Raw genomic sequence first — 13,598 nt, 5'->3', positions numbered from 1 at the left:
TCCTTCCTTTCTGAGACACATTCAAAGAGCTGCACAAACACGTTGAGGGAGCTGCAGGTTATATCTTTACCTGCTTTGGCAAGCTCGGCTCAGCCATACGCTGGGTGAAAGCTCTGCCCTGCAGCAGGTCCCGGGAGCTACAGCTGGCCCAGGTTTGTGTATGCTGGCATGTGGACTTGTTTCCTGATGCCGCAGCTCTCTCCCATCCCTCCTCGCTTCCTCCGAGGCTGTGGTGCATGGTGGCCACCAAAACCTCCCACCAGACCTTGGTCCTCCCTGCCCACTGCCATCTGAGGGAGCAAGCATAATAGGAAGGAGAAGACCACCGTGCTGGGGTGCTTCTTTCTCGCTGCTGCTGGGGAATACTTGGTGACAGCCCCATCCCGGTGACAAACCGCCCTGTGCTGCAATTCCCTCTGCAGGCTGGCTTATATACTTTGCATCCAGATTTTCCATCTTGGGCCACTTGCACCATACACAGAAATGCAGCATTTATTTTTAATTTATTTTTAATTTATTTTTAACCTAAAGGGAGTCACCCAGGGTAGGGTTTCACACAGAGACCCTCGGAGCATTCAGGCTGGACCAGATTTTTAAAGATGTTAGCACATTATAAATCAATACATTCCCAGTCTGCTTTCTTCACCTCTGATAAAAGAGAAGGTCCAGCCAGCGCCATGAGGTTCCAGACAGAGTTTAAATACCATCAGGATTTGTTAAAATATGTTTTTTGAAATGTCTAAAATGCAAGAAGTAAATGGGTTCCCATCAGCCCGATTGGCTTGAGGCAGTTCTTGTCCACTTCTTGGTCTGCAAACAGGGACGGCTACATCCTTGTGTACCTGTGCACAGACAGACCACTTAAACTGGCATGGACAAGACTTCTGGACACCAAGCCCTAAACCTACTAAAATTAACAGAAAGCTTTTGGGTGATGCCAGGAAAGCTTTTCCTCCCTTTGCAGGAGAACATCACCACTCTGCCTCATCTCAGAGGACCCCTGGGACAGGGGACATGGCTGGGGGCACACAGCAGCTTAGTGGCAGGCATTCCAGCTCCTATCTGTCTCACCAGGAGTGCAGATGTGCAGAAAAATGTCCTTGAACAGGTCACTGCTAACACCATAAGTATTTCAGAACCCGATGGGGCAGACAGAGAGCTGCTGAAGCAGGGTGGTATCCCAGTCCAGAGGCTGAAAGGGCTGGGGTCTGTGTCTGATTTTTTCTTTTTGCCACTGATAACAGCAGGGAAAGTTCTCAGCGGTTCAATGGGTGAAGGCGAGGACAGACACTCAAGCAGCACCATAATAACAGTAAAGGTGGCCCTGGCATTTACAGGATTCAGAGGTTTTCCTGAAAGCCCTTCAACTAAGTCAAAGACAGCCCGCATGCCCTGTCTGTGCTATTGCTTTTATAATTGCTCCCAAGGTCTGCTGTGTGTCTATGGCAGAAAGCTTCTCACAGACAGAAGGCAGCCGCAGTTGAGGAGGAAGTGTTTGGAGCATGAAGTGAGAACGAGATGGGAAGCAACCCCTCGGTGGGCAGCCCAGGAGCCCCCGGAGCCAAGGCCTGGCTCTTGGTCCCTGTCCAGGGGCCTGGAGGCTGGGATCTACCTGCTGCTGGAGCCGTGCGTGGCACAGGCCTGCAGCAAAGCCATGCGGGCGGCCTGCGCTGCCGTGATGACTTCAAGGACAGCCTTGGGAGAGAAGACCAGCAGACCCAGCTGCCACCAGTGCTTATCAGAGCTGGCAAACGTACTGATCATAAGGATTTAAAGAGGAGGATTTGGAATTAGCCGTCTGTTAATAATCTCTGGGCATTACCTGTTGCTTGCTCTGTAGATGGCAGCACGAGGAAACCAACCAACTTGGTGAAGGCAGGGCAGGGCGAGTACATAGGTCTGGGTCAGCGGAGGGAGTTACTTCACCTGAGGCTTGAACCACTTTCAATTTTTAACAGCAATGGGTTAGGAAAATAAGCAAGACGCCACGGCTACAAACAAGTAGTAAAAGTAACCTGCAAAGAAAGAGAGGCCCTATGTCATGTAGAGATAGCTTTTGGCTCAGAAGAAAAACCCCTATGGTTACCACATAACTGCAGATCAAGAGAAGAAAGCCACCTGAATGGGTTTATTAACTGCCTGTGTTCTTTTGGGCACAAACCTGACCTTTATGCTGAGTTTGAATAGCAAATAGGGACTTGTCTCAATCCCCAAATGTTTCTGCAAAAAAGGCTGGTATGGCAAAATTTATCAAAACACAACATGTTCTAAAGCGCTTGGAATTTCCATTTGAAAAATGTGGGTAGCTAATAGTTCCCGATCACCTCCTCCCTGTATCTACCCTGAAATCTTTTGATTGCATTGTGATAAAGCTCGGCTTTGCAGTTTAAAAGCATAAATACGCCCTCCTGAAGAAATACAGGGCTTTTGTTTTCCCTTGCGTAAGGCACATTCGAGAGGGAGCCTGGAGGGACCTTCATCTTGTGAACTCCCAGGGCTGCTATTTCTGAGCACCGATTTCCTACTTGGGATGTAGATCTTGACCTCCGTGCCCCTAACCGACTGGTTTGCATAAACAAAAGAGCATCGCAAAGAAGTCAAAGCCGGATGTACCTACAGCAAATAAATCTCTTCCTCTCTGACAAACACAGAATGAATTGACCTCTTGCACGTCATGTCTGCTTGTCTGACCAAAGCTGTCAGTCACAACTTTCCCTCTGGAAGCCTTAGATGAGACAAGGGATAAAGTGGACATAAAAGTGACATCAGTAAAATTAAAACAATGAATGACAGGATTTCCTCTACCATCTCCATTACTTGATTCCTACAAGTTTTCCAATCACTGCTGGTCAAATCCCAGCCGGTGTCTGTGTGCATTTGATTCATCTGAAGCAAATAAACCACCGCCTGTCGCTCTCTCTGTGACCCAGCCCCATTTTTGCATTCATTTTCTGGAAACAGTCCAGTGAACAAGTTCACCAGTAAGAACACTTGGGTCGGAGTGTTAAAGCATACATCTGGGGTCTCTGCAAACAGGAAATCCACCACACTTCTGATCTGGAAACATTTCTAGCCAGAAACTGGGTGCTTGGGCCATAAGATCCCTGGAAGACGACCTGTAATCCACATACCCAGTCAAACCCTTGCAGTTCTCCTCAAATTTCAGATGGTGAATCCTAGAAGCACAACGCAAGGAGACATACCATGAATTACAACAGGAATTATTACATCGTGAGTCATGGGAAATGAATCTGTGAGCACTGGACACTGCTCATGGATAATTTTGCTATGTCTAGGCTATGGGGGATGTGAACACCAGGTTTCCTTTCTGATGGGGTCCTCCCCATGGGCAGGGGGGACATGTGCATGGCCAGTCCTTGTCCCTGTACAGATCGGGGGCTCAGGAGGAGAGTGCTCATCAGTCCCACACTAACTCTGTGAGCAACAGAGTGGATGTTATATAGTACAAGTTATTTGCTCAGCTTTGCAATGAGATGTGACAAAATGTTACAGACAATTCCCTCCCTGTAAGATTCTCAGCCCCAGTCATACAGAGCCATATTTTCTGGTCTACACCAGCTGACCCTATTGGACTGGCACATGTTTATGGCAGCGAAGACTTTGGCCCAGTTTTCCAGGTAGACTATATATATGAATATCAATCATAAAACTGCTAAGAAGATTGTCAGTTTGCAGGGTCAATGCACAGGGCAGCCCATACTGAGAAGCACCCATGGGTCATGAAATGGCAGCGTGGGAAGAGACAGAAGCTGCACATTGCACTGAAAACAAGTGCTCCCCTTCAGATATAGGCCAGATGAGGTAATGGGACCATCTCACAGCCTTCCAGGCACCCGTGAGATGTGAAATTACAGGGTAACCTCCTCGCCATGGACACACCACGAGACCAACCACCCCCTGACAAAGCCTCCTTCCAGCCTCTCCCGTGAATGGGAGTTGAGGCAGCAGCTGCCACTGCAGAGGGGATCATGGTGGGGTCTGCCCAGGACCCTTCCCAATCCCTTTGGTATCGATCTGATCCAAGGGGTGCAGAGATGTAGGGCTGGGCTCCTGGGTGTACTCAGTTCTCATGTCTGGGCTGACCTACTGTGCTGGTGTAAATCCAGGCTAATTTGGGCATTTCATGTGGGAATGATGCTTGGAATGCACATCTGTATCATTTTTGTCTTTTTTTTTTTTTTTAAGCCCTGTCAGATTCCAGGCTTGTGAAGAAATGTCGTGTCGGGCAGGAAAGCTCAGCAACCATCAGCCAAAGCAAAGTGAGGGGCAGCCGCTGCTGGAAGATGCTGAATTTTCTCTGGTTTTTGGAGAGGAGCTCAGTGCAGACTGGAGAAAAGGGCCCTTTCTTAGAGCCTCGTCTGGGAACCCTTTCATGAAGTTCCTCAGCTCACGTCTGAAAACCTCTGTGCCTGCCTCTGGAAAGGATATGCCTTCCCATCTAAAAAGGATTGTTATTCAAATTAGAAGGCAATGGGACAAGTTCATTCCTAGTGTTACCAGTTGCATTATACCTAAGAGAAATGCAACCTATGCACTTATTTCCACTTTGTCCCTTCTCCCCGTGCTTCAAGGGCTAACAGCTTTCCTTTGGAAATGTGGTGCATAAAGCAAATCAAGGCTGTAGTCCCTGTGGTGCCCAACATCTTTCTCCAGGACGTTCAAGAAGAAGGGGGCAGGTTGTGGCTGAGCTGGTCACAGACCTTCCCTCTGCTTTGGATGTGGAAGTGTGAGGCTTGGCCCCACATTGGGGCTGATGGCGAACAGAGCCAGCTGTTGCATGCAGATGGCCCACAGGCTGTGGTCTGGTCCCTGGGAAGGTCCCAGCATGTCCTTTGCTTTTACTCCTGATCTCACGCCTGTCCTCCAGCCCTGCTTGGACTTGCTGGAATGAGGAATACGAGGGGAAGAGGAGGACGAAGGCAAAAATGTGAAGGAATAACGAACGCTCCACCCTAATTACAGCTCAGCTACGTCAGCAGCCATCCATTTTCATGGATCTCGAAAATAAAAATTCCTTCCACCATAACATTGGGTTTCTGATGCAACATAGTGGCTGAAAGAAATGAAGTTTCCTTGTTCCCCCATTTGATCAGTCTCATGCTCCGATGAAAGCTTCCTCCGGCAGCTGTGAGCACTGGATAATGCTTCAGATGGCAGGGAAGTGTTTCATTTATTTGTTCATTAGTTTGGATGTTGTTTTAAGAGAAGTACAGCCTCTTGTTCTGCTACCCCAGTGGCAAACTCCCCGTACTGGCCTCAGATTTACGCTGTCAGAAATGCTTGCAGTGTACACCCTCAGGCACCACGCATTTATCTACACAAAACGTCTGTGGGAAGGGAAGTGCTGTTACTCCGTAAAAAAAATAAATTAGCTTAGAGTGGCTGACACGCAGGCTCAGAACCCCAGAAGGACTTACAGAAAAATTAAAGGGAGGTGAGGACCAAGCCTGCATGACTTTCCCAAGGGTGGCACAGGTTGGACATGAGTCCAGACAGCCTGGTGGTCCCTAGAAGATGTGTTAGACCCCAAGCCCCCCTTTCACTGTGGCCAGACCCTCAAGAATGGCAGCAGGCTGGCACGCAGGCTGGCCAGCCATCCTCCCCTGTATCTGAGGATGCAGCTCAACTAGTATCATATCACGCCGAGCTAGAAATCACATTTGTTTGCTGAGTTCCCAAGATAAAGCAGCATATAATATCTCAGTAATTTTCCATCCATCCATTCAGTCTCATACACTCAGCATTTACTATCAACTTTACTGTCTCTTCCAATGCAAACAGCCCCACAGCGCAGCCTTTATCTTCGCTTCCTTATCTCCAGGCTTCCAGGCTGGGGGAGCCCTCTGGAAAAAATGAGATTTTTCTCAAAGAGCAGCATGATTGCAGGCAGCTCACTCCAGATAGGTCCTACTACTTCTCTCTCTTGTGGTGGGGAGGCAAGCACATTAGGATCCTATTATTTAAGTGGAATACTTAAACGGCTTAGAAAAAAAGCATGTCTCTGCTGGAAGTGTGGGAGATTTGCATGACTCCGGCAGGCAGAAACCAGGGGAGATGTGTGGTCCAACAAAATAGACCCTTCTCTGTGCTGGCTGGAGTTTATTCTGAGCAGAACTAACTGAGAGGATTTTTTTGCTGATCAGATGTTCCCTTCCTTACTGCTATGCACTCCTGTAACCAGAACACAAGAGAACACCTCTCTTTATTTATTTATTTTTTAAGATAAAACTAGACTCCAAGGTACATGGGCCATGAAATATTGCTGGAAGATGCATGGTAATGGAGCAGAGGCTCCTCTGGACCATCGCTGGTGGCAATGAGGGCTCGGGGAGGGCGGCAGGCACTGCCTGCAGTGAATGCTCGGAGGAGGCTTGCTGGAAGCGATGCTCGTAGCACTGAGCTCGGGCTGCTCTACGTGCTGGAAATTGTGTCAAGCACTCTACCCACTTAGTTCAGTTTCTTTTAAAAGTCATTAAAAGGTATTCAGAGAAGCTGAAAGAAGCCTTGACTTGAAAGAGGAAGTGTGGATTGAAATCCTAAATGCTTTCAGTATGCTAAGTCCACATGTGAAGCATGATTTAAACTGAGATATGTGTTGCCTAACTCAAATGCTTGTAGGGACAGTTACATTAACCTTTTTGGCACTGAAGAGAAGATCACATCCCACTTATACCAGCCCTAAACAGCAAAACACATGCCAGTTGAAAAGTTAACACGCAACTGGCAGTATCTCTGTTTTCAATCCAGACAGCGCCAAGATACTCTTTTCTTATGAAGATTTGATCCAGCTCAATTTAGCAAAAAAATAAATAAATCAGTTCCCCGAGTCTGAATCCTAGCATTTGGCAAGCTGCACGCTGGCGAGCACATTTCTCTAAGCAGGACACGTCTTGTTCATTGGAAAAGCTTAAAAACCAACACCTCGGGGTGCGTTATTGCAGGAACTTTTCATCACGAGGGAGCAGTTTCCTGAAATCACACAGTGAAAAGGGTGTGGGAAGGTAGAAAGCTTTTCTTCGATTGTACCCCAGTGAAAATGTCTCCTGCAGAATCAAGATTACTTACTCACAGGCCAGACTTAGGCTGCATCCCTCTTGTTCTTGTGGGCATGCAATGCTGTGAAGCACAACTGAAATTTGGAGTGCCTTGAGGTCAAGGGAAGTGAGCCACCTGGTACCCTGCTGGGGAGGACGCTTTGACCAGCTCCTATCTTCAGAAAGGCCGTGATTAAGCAGAGCTCGAAGGCTGAGTACATCCTCAAGGTCTACGGGGCGGCAGGACCTGGGGGATCAGATCCTGTGGAAGCAGAACTGCCATAATAAGATGCCGAGAGGTGCTATATAAATATGTCGTTTCCAGTGATTCACTCTTCCCACAGATTCTTGTCTGTGCCATGTTTCTATTAGTGTTATAAGCAATTTGTGGGTGAGACGGTGTTTTACCAAGGACAGTATCTGTGATTCAACACTTTCTCCCATCCTGGCAATTGGAGATGTGTAGAAGAGTCTTTTGGATATGAGACACGTTTCACAGTTCCTCCATATGCTGGAGGGTGCGACTGCAGAATTCTCACTTCCCCGACCCAAACCTTTTTGCTTATGTGCAGCATGGCTCTGCTGCAAGCTCCAGCCGAAGCTCAGGTGGTGGCTGCCGGGTGCTGCACACAAAAGTGCTCCAGTTTTCACCCTTGCAAGAGCAGGGATCAGGCTAACGCATATTTGCAAACTCGTCTTCTCTCCCTATCACCCCCCCCACAGTTTTTGGGGGAGAAAACGTCCCCGTTGCTTGTCCCCTGCTCCCAAAGCAGAACTATGGAAATTGCCTGCCTGCGACACTCCCGATGAAGCTGTTGCTCTGAACAAGTACAGACAGACAGAGCGATTGCTATAGCAACAGAAGTTATGTGTGAAAGCCCTGGGAACGGTTCCTTCTCCTCCTCCCCCGCCCATTCAGGTTCCTTTTCAGATTTTTCTCCTTTTTTTTTTTCTTTTTTTTTTTTTTTTTTCCAGGTGCCAGTATCAATTCATTCACAGGGCTGACACCTCAGGAGATGCTTTGAAAACAGCCTGTTGGGTTATGACAGCATGCCACCAATGACTGCGGTGGCAGGCCAACCTTGTGGAGAAGCATCCTGGAAAAAAGCATCCTGCTGGTTCCAGGGAAAGGCTTCGTAAGGCGAATTGAAAGAGACCAGATAGTGGGAGGGTTGCTGCCTGCATGTAGGACCTCAAGGGCATATCCCAAATATGCTCCTGATCAAATCTGCGCTGAACTATTTACTTTTTGAGGTGCTAAGTCAACAGATGTGCATCAAAACAAATTAAAACCATTTAACATCAAGCTGCTAATGGTTAGAACCGCACAAAATAATGCAGGTTATTAACCCCATAATAAGGATCTCATTAAAATGTGAATTACCAATTAGGTTACTTAGGAGAAACACAAGCAACAGGAAAACCACTGAAAATTTGCCAGTTGCCATGCGTAACGCACCGTGAAGACCAGTGGCTGGGGAGAAGCGCCCAGCTGGCGCAAACTGGAGGAGTTGCCAAGGGCTGCAGCACAACCAAACCATCCTAAACCAGGAGAGGATCACGTTCAAAGACCTTAAGGGCTCAGCTCGGCCCTGAGGAGGAGCACGTTGTGGAGTGAGTGCTGGGAGTTTCAGCGGTGTTTGGTGATACAGTCACCAGTGCTGCCGTTCGCTTCTGAGTTCAGGTTAGCCTCTGTGGGACACTGAGCTTCACTTGGCCAGCAGTGCTCTCTGTGGTCAGAAGGGGTGTGTTAAATGCCCTCTGAACACAACTTTCAGCCCAGAACTTAGCAGAAGCTCTTTATGTGGTAGGATCTGGCCAGAGGGACGTTTAATGGGATGGCTAACAGCAGCATGACCTTGCATGTTGGCATCCTCAGACTGCTTTGGAGGAGACTTCTACTGCTCAAGCCATGCCCTGCATTGTACTATTTCACACAGCTCAAGGGTTTTAGCTTATTCTTTTCAGGTTCTATCATTTTATGTCATCTGGAGGGAGCTGGCAGCTTCCCAGAGCTTGCTTTGCTTTATATATAAGAAAAAAATATTTTCTCCAACACACTCAAAATGGCATGTGCAGAGACATTCAAGCTTTATATTTTGCTGCTTAAATACAGCACAGTAACGAGCCTGTGTTGAGATCCCCACTTCCCAAATGGCTTCCTTCTTGCTTTCCCCATTCACACTGAAGCTGATTTCAGGTATCTCCAGGGAATCTGAAAAGTAGAAAGTGTGCTGCCTGGCAGACAAGCTGAGGGCATATAGAGATAGAGACAGAAAAGTGGGTCAGCAGATCTGCTTTATTTGAGCACTTAATTCTCAGAAACCCCAACTTTTATGAGATGTATGGCCCCAAACAGGCTGTTAGTGATATCAAAACCGGGATAGAGATTTAAAGGTCTATGGCTTAAGAAAAAAGTTTTTAAAATGTCTGAATTCACCAGTGAATTTCACACTGGTCAGCTTAGCTGATGCCAAAAAGGAAATCTGAGGCAAAGACAGTGCTCCTATAAAGAATATTTACTGCCTTGAGGGCAAAAGGAGAGTGGAAAGGGAAAATGGGGTGGCATTAGAGAGCAGAGGGATAAGGAGGAAGATCTCACTGGTCATTTGATGGCCAGAAGTGGGAATATAAGAACTAGTGCTTTCTTTCATCTCCCTCGTAGCTGCGCCCTTCCCCTGAAGGCAGGAGCTGTCCTCCCCAGAGCAGCAGGCACTTCTCTGGATGGGAGAAGGAAGAGGTAGGATGCTCTGGGGATGGCTGGGGTGGTGCTTGGGTGCATGAGGAGGGGTCTGTGACCAGCATGCTGCCCTAAAGCACTCTGAGAGCATCCAAAGGGGGCTCGTGCACTCAGGGAAAGAACTGGCATTGACCCTGGGAGGACAACAGCTGTGATAAACCCCATTTGTTACACAGCTGAAGCACTATACCTCAGTCTTGCACAACAGGGACCACACGACCCTGGGACATCCTTTGCAGTCAACCTCAGTGACCAAACTTTCTGGAGGAGGTCCATTTCATCCAGTGCATCATCTCCCATGTTTGACAACACCCTCCTTTATCCATGCTTCAGTTTCACCAGCCTTTACATTCTCGTTCAACCCTTCCGATTTTATCAAAGTAGTCAGTTACAATCCACTTTTTTCTGTTAAATCGTTAACTATAGGCAAGTCAGGATATATCCCACCCTGGATTGTTTCAAGTTTACACTGTGCTGCCTATCACTGGAGTAAGCTCAGTTGGGAAACTGGCTTTTGCTGTGCTGAAACTCTGCTCCCACGACTGGCACACATTGCTGGGATTTGGGAGCCCAGTTTCTGCCTCTGCTTACGACAGCTTGAAATCCCCATCGCAAGCCCTGCTCTGTCCCAGCAGCTGTCCCAAAGACACCCTGGATAAATGAACCCAGAGTGAGAGAGGATACACTGGAGCTGCCCCATCCCAAAATGTTATTGGTCTCTGACAGACCCCCCACAACGTCCCATGGGGAACATCAGGGTGTGGAGAAGAGACCACACAAGGGACCGCCAGCGTGTGGTGACTCTAGGCAAGTACAAAGCTCTGGCGACACAGTAATTTACATGGGGACATGAGAGCACTGTGTGTGCACTTCTTTTTGATACAGTTAGACTGGCACTTCAAGGGGAGGAATTATGTGAGCCTATCAGTAATGTCCTCACACAGCCCAAGGTGAACATTTGGAAGTCATTTAGTAGGCAAAACTTCTTTGAACAGGCAGCAAATCAGGGTCATCTCATTCAACAAAATCACAAAGAACAGCAGAAGCATTAAATCAGTCGAGTCATGTGTTTACAGTGAATAATTTAAACAACAGCATTGTTGAGGCCAGAAAGATTTGTTTCAATGCTTTGAATTTAGCTCTGTTTTCAGAACCACTTAAAAATGGTAAATTATTTTCTTCCACTCCACTGGCCTTACAGAAAATCAGTCTATTCTACCATGACTTTACATTTTGCCTTAAAGACTGAGTGGGGACAAGTCCCGTTCTCTTTAATCTTCCCCAAGATGTTAACTTTTATACATATGCTTTAAAGAGGACAGAAAGTGAGATAAAACTTTACTAGCATTGTTCAGGAAAGCATTCAAAATATGTTAAGTATATTTTAAACTAGAACTTTGCTGTAATTTCAGCTGGTATAGACTGACATATTTCCAAATTTATAATGGACTGATGCCAATTTGTATCAGCTGGCCACAGCATAAGATGTTGAAACCAATTGGAAAAACTCATCTGCAGCATTTTAAAAGCAGCAGATGGGAGCAGCAGCGACTCCAGGAAGACACTCTATTTAGGACATTCTGAAAACAAAATATATCCTACTATAAAGTGGAAAGAGGTGTATTAATTTGAATCTGTATCTTATGAGCTGTAATTGCAATTTAAATCTCATAAATCTCTGCATGCCTCAACACTCACTGTAAAGGTCTTTTGGGGCAAAAGAAGGGAAAGTGAATGGTGCTTTGCCATGTGTGCTTAGGGAAAACAAACTTTATATGAGCTAACAGAAATGCTCACCCTGGAAGGATTAGTTTTTGCAACTCAACTGCTGACCACTCGCAAAGAATCTTTGAAAATGCAGACATTCAGAGAGCTAACAATTTTGGAGAAATTCAGTGGCCATGGATGAATCTGTCAAATAGACTGTTCACTCGGAGTTGTCCCATCTGCCTGGGGAGTCAAGCACAGGTGTTCAGCACAGCTGTGTTCAGCAAAGCAACCTCAGCAGGACATGAGTACAAGCTGGAGACCTTTGCCCAGCCAGGGTTTGTCTTGCCCTTGGTTTACATGAGAGCTCAATTTGCAGGTTTGTCGGAGATCCAATACACATCCAGTGCTGTTTGTAGAACAGACACTATGAGAAGATGACACAGACAAACATGGGGAAAACGTCTGCTTTCTCACTCTCCTTGGCAGCAGGTTTAAGAGCACAGTGCATGTTTTGTAGTGATTCAACATTTGACTACTTTAAAAAAATCAATATTTCCAACTCTATTTCCCGTATGTCTTTTTATTTCTTTAAAGAAGCTGCAGCCATGAGAACCTTACTGTATGGACTGGAATAATCTATGAATGCAAAGCAAAATTGTGATTTTTGTTATAAAATCTGAGCTTGTTATTGCTGCAGAGTTTATGAAGGAGGATTAAGTCAGTCCCAATGAGAAATTCAGGTGGGGCATAATGTTAAAAAATACTTTGTCAATGGAAGTAATGTTGAGGTAGTTCAAAGTTTGGCACAGCTTCCCCAGCTTGACAGAAAATCTCATGCTTTTTCAATATACCCATCATTTCTACTCAGTGAGCTCACCACAGAACTGATCCAAAACCCATGGACCTCAGTGTGCTCTGTGTTAGGTCACCTATGACTGCTAAGAACAGGAACAGAAAGCGACATGTATAGGATATAAATCAAAAGAGGCACATCAGCATTGCTAAGAACTCGTGGTTTGCAGACACTCAGACCTCCCTTTCCAACCCATTTATTAAAATAAATTCGTGCTGGATGGGTAAGACGATACTGAAACTGTGAAGTTTTAAACTGTCTTTCCCTATTAGCTTCTGGGAGTGGATGAAGGGGAATTAATCTCAGAAATGTCTACAACTCAGTCACCGCAGAAGGCTGAATGTGTGGGCACAGCAGACACCTAGGCATGTACTTTAGGCTTCTATTTATGGACTTCAAAGCTATATATGACCTTACGGGAGTGTTTTGGGTGGAAGGACCTAGGTTCCTATCAGGCTATTTCCTTGTGACTGTATAAACACCAAGATAGTTGATGGATACCCTGAACCTGGTGCAGGTACAGGTATGTGTGAACCCCTTTGCACCCCTGCAGAGATTTTTTCCTTTGCAGGTAGCCCCGCTGTGAAATGTTCTCCAGCAAGAAGGGTTAATTGCCCTGTTCGGTTGGAAACTGCCTATTTCCAATGATCCTATAATGACTAAGGCAGGGCTGCAAGCAGAATTGCTCTGCAGAGCTGTCTCTCCAATGACTGTGGTGCCTAATATAGATTAAGCTGAGGTTGTATGAGATGACTAAAGGCCTGGATGTGGCCCTAGGTGTCCTCAAACACTTTGGAGAACAAGCCAAAGAAACCCAGCCGGGCAGCAGAGCCTGGTCATTACTATCACAGCACTGACTCAGTCCCATGGCACATGAACATTGTGTTCTTAGCCTTAGATAGGTAAAAAAAATAATAAACAGCAAATCATATGCATTATGTACAACAAAATGACTGCTTTATACCGTTGTGTTTTGATTTCCTCAGGAAAACTACGACAATTAAAGGCAGGAAGGAAGATCATAAATTTGAAATATGACAAAGGGATAACTGCTCACCTGAATAGGAAGTTTTAAATAGTCTGTCACTGACTCACCATGATTTGGAAAATGGTATACCTTACACATTTACTCTAGCTTGCAAAATGTGGAACAGATAGATTATGAATTAAAACTGACTTGCGTTGCAATTTGTACCCAATCTGATCAACTACCTACATTAGCTTTACATATACATGTTAC

At 46.2% G+C, this 13,598-nt stretch overlaps 1 long non-coding RNA gene across 1 annotated transcript; it reads right to left on the bottom strand.

Moving 5' to 3' along the window:
• Positions 1-586: 586 nt before the first annotated feature.
• Positions 587-2,996, bottom strand: LOC121071782. The gene is made up of 3 exons (XR_005820769.1): positions 2,618-2,996; positions 1,823-2,015; positions 587-842 (listed from the first exon to the last, which is right to left on the bottom strand). It is a non-coding gene; the product is annotated as an uncharacterized LOC121071782 (long non-coding RNA).
• Between the last annotated feature and the right edge of the window lie 10,602 nt (positions 2,997-13,598).

The sequence above is a fragment of the Cygnus olor genome, chromosome 5 (assembly GCF_009769625.2).
Source record: "Cygnus olor isolate bCygOlo1 chromosome 5, bCygOlo1.pri.v2, whole genome shotgun sequence".
NCBI classification, from domain to species: Eukaryota; Metazoa; Chordata; class Aves; order Anseriformes; family Anatidae; genus Cygnus; species Cygnus olor.
The sequence above is the reverse complement of the archived record's forward strand: the minus strand, read 5'-3'. Positions and strand labels throughout refer to the sequence as shown.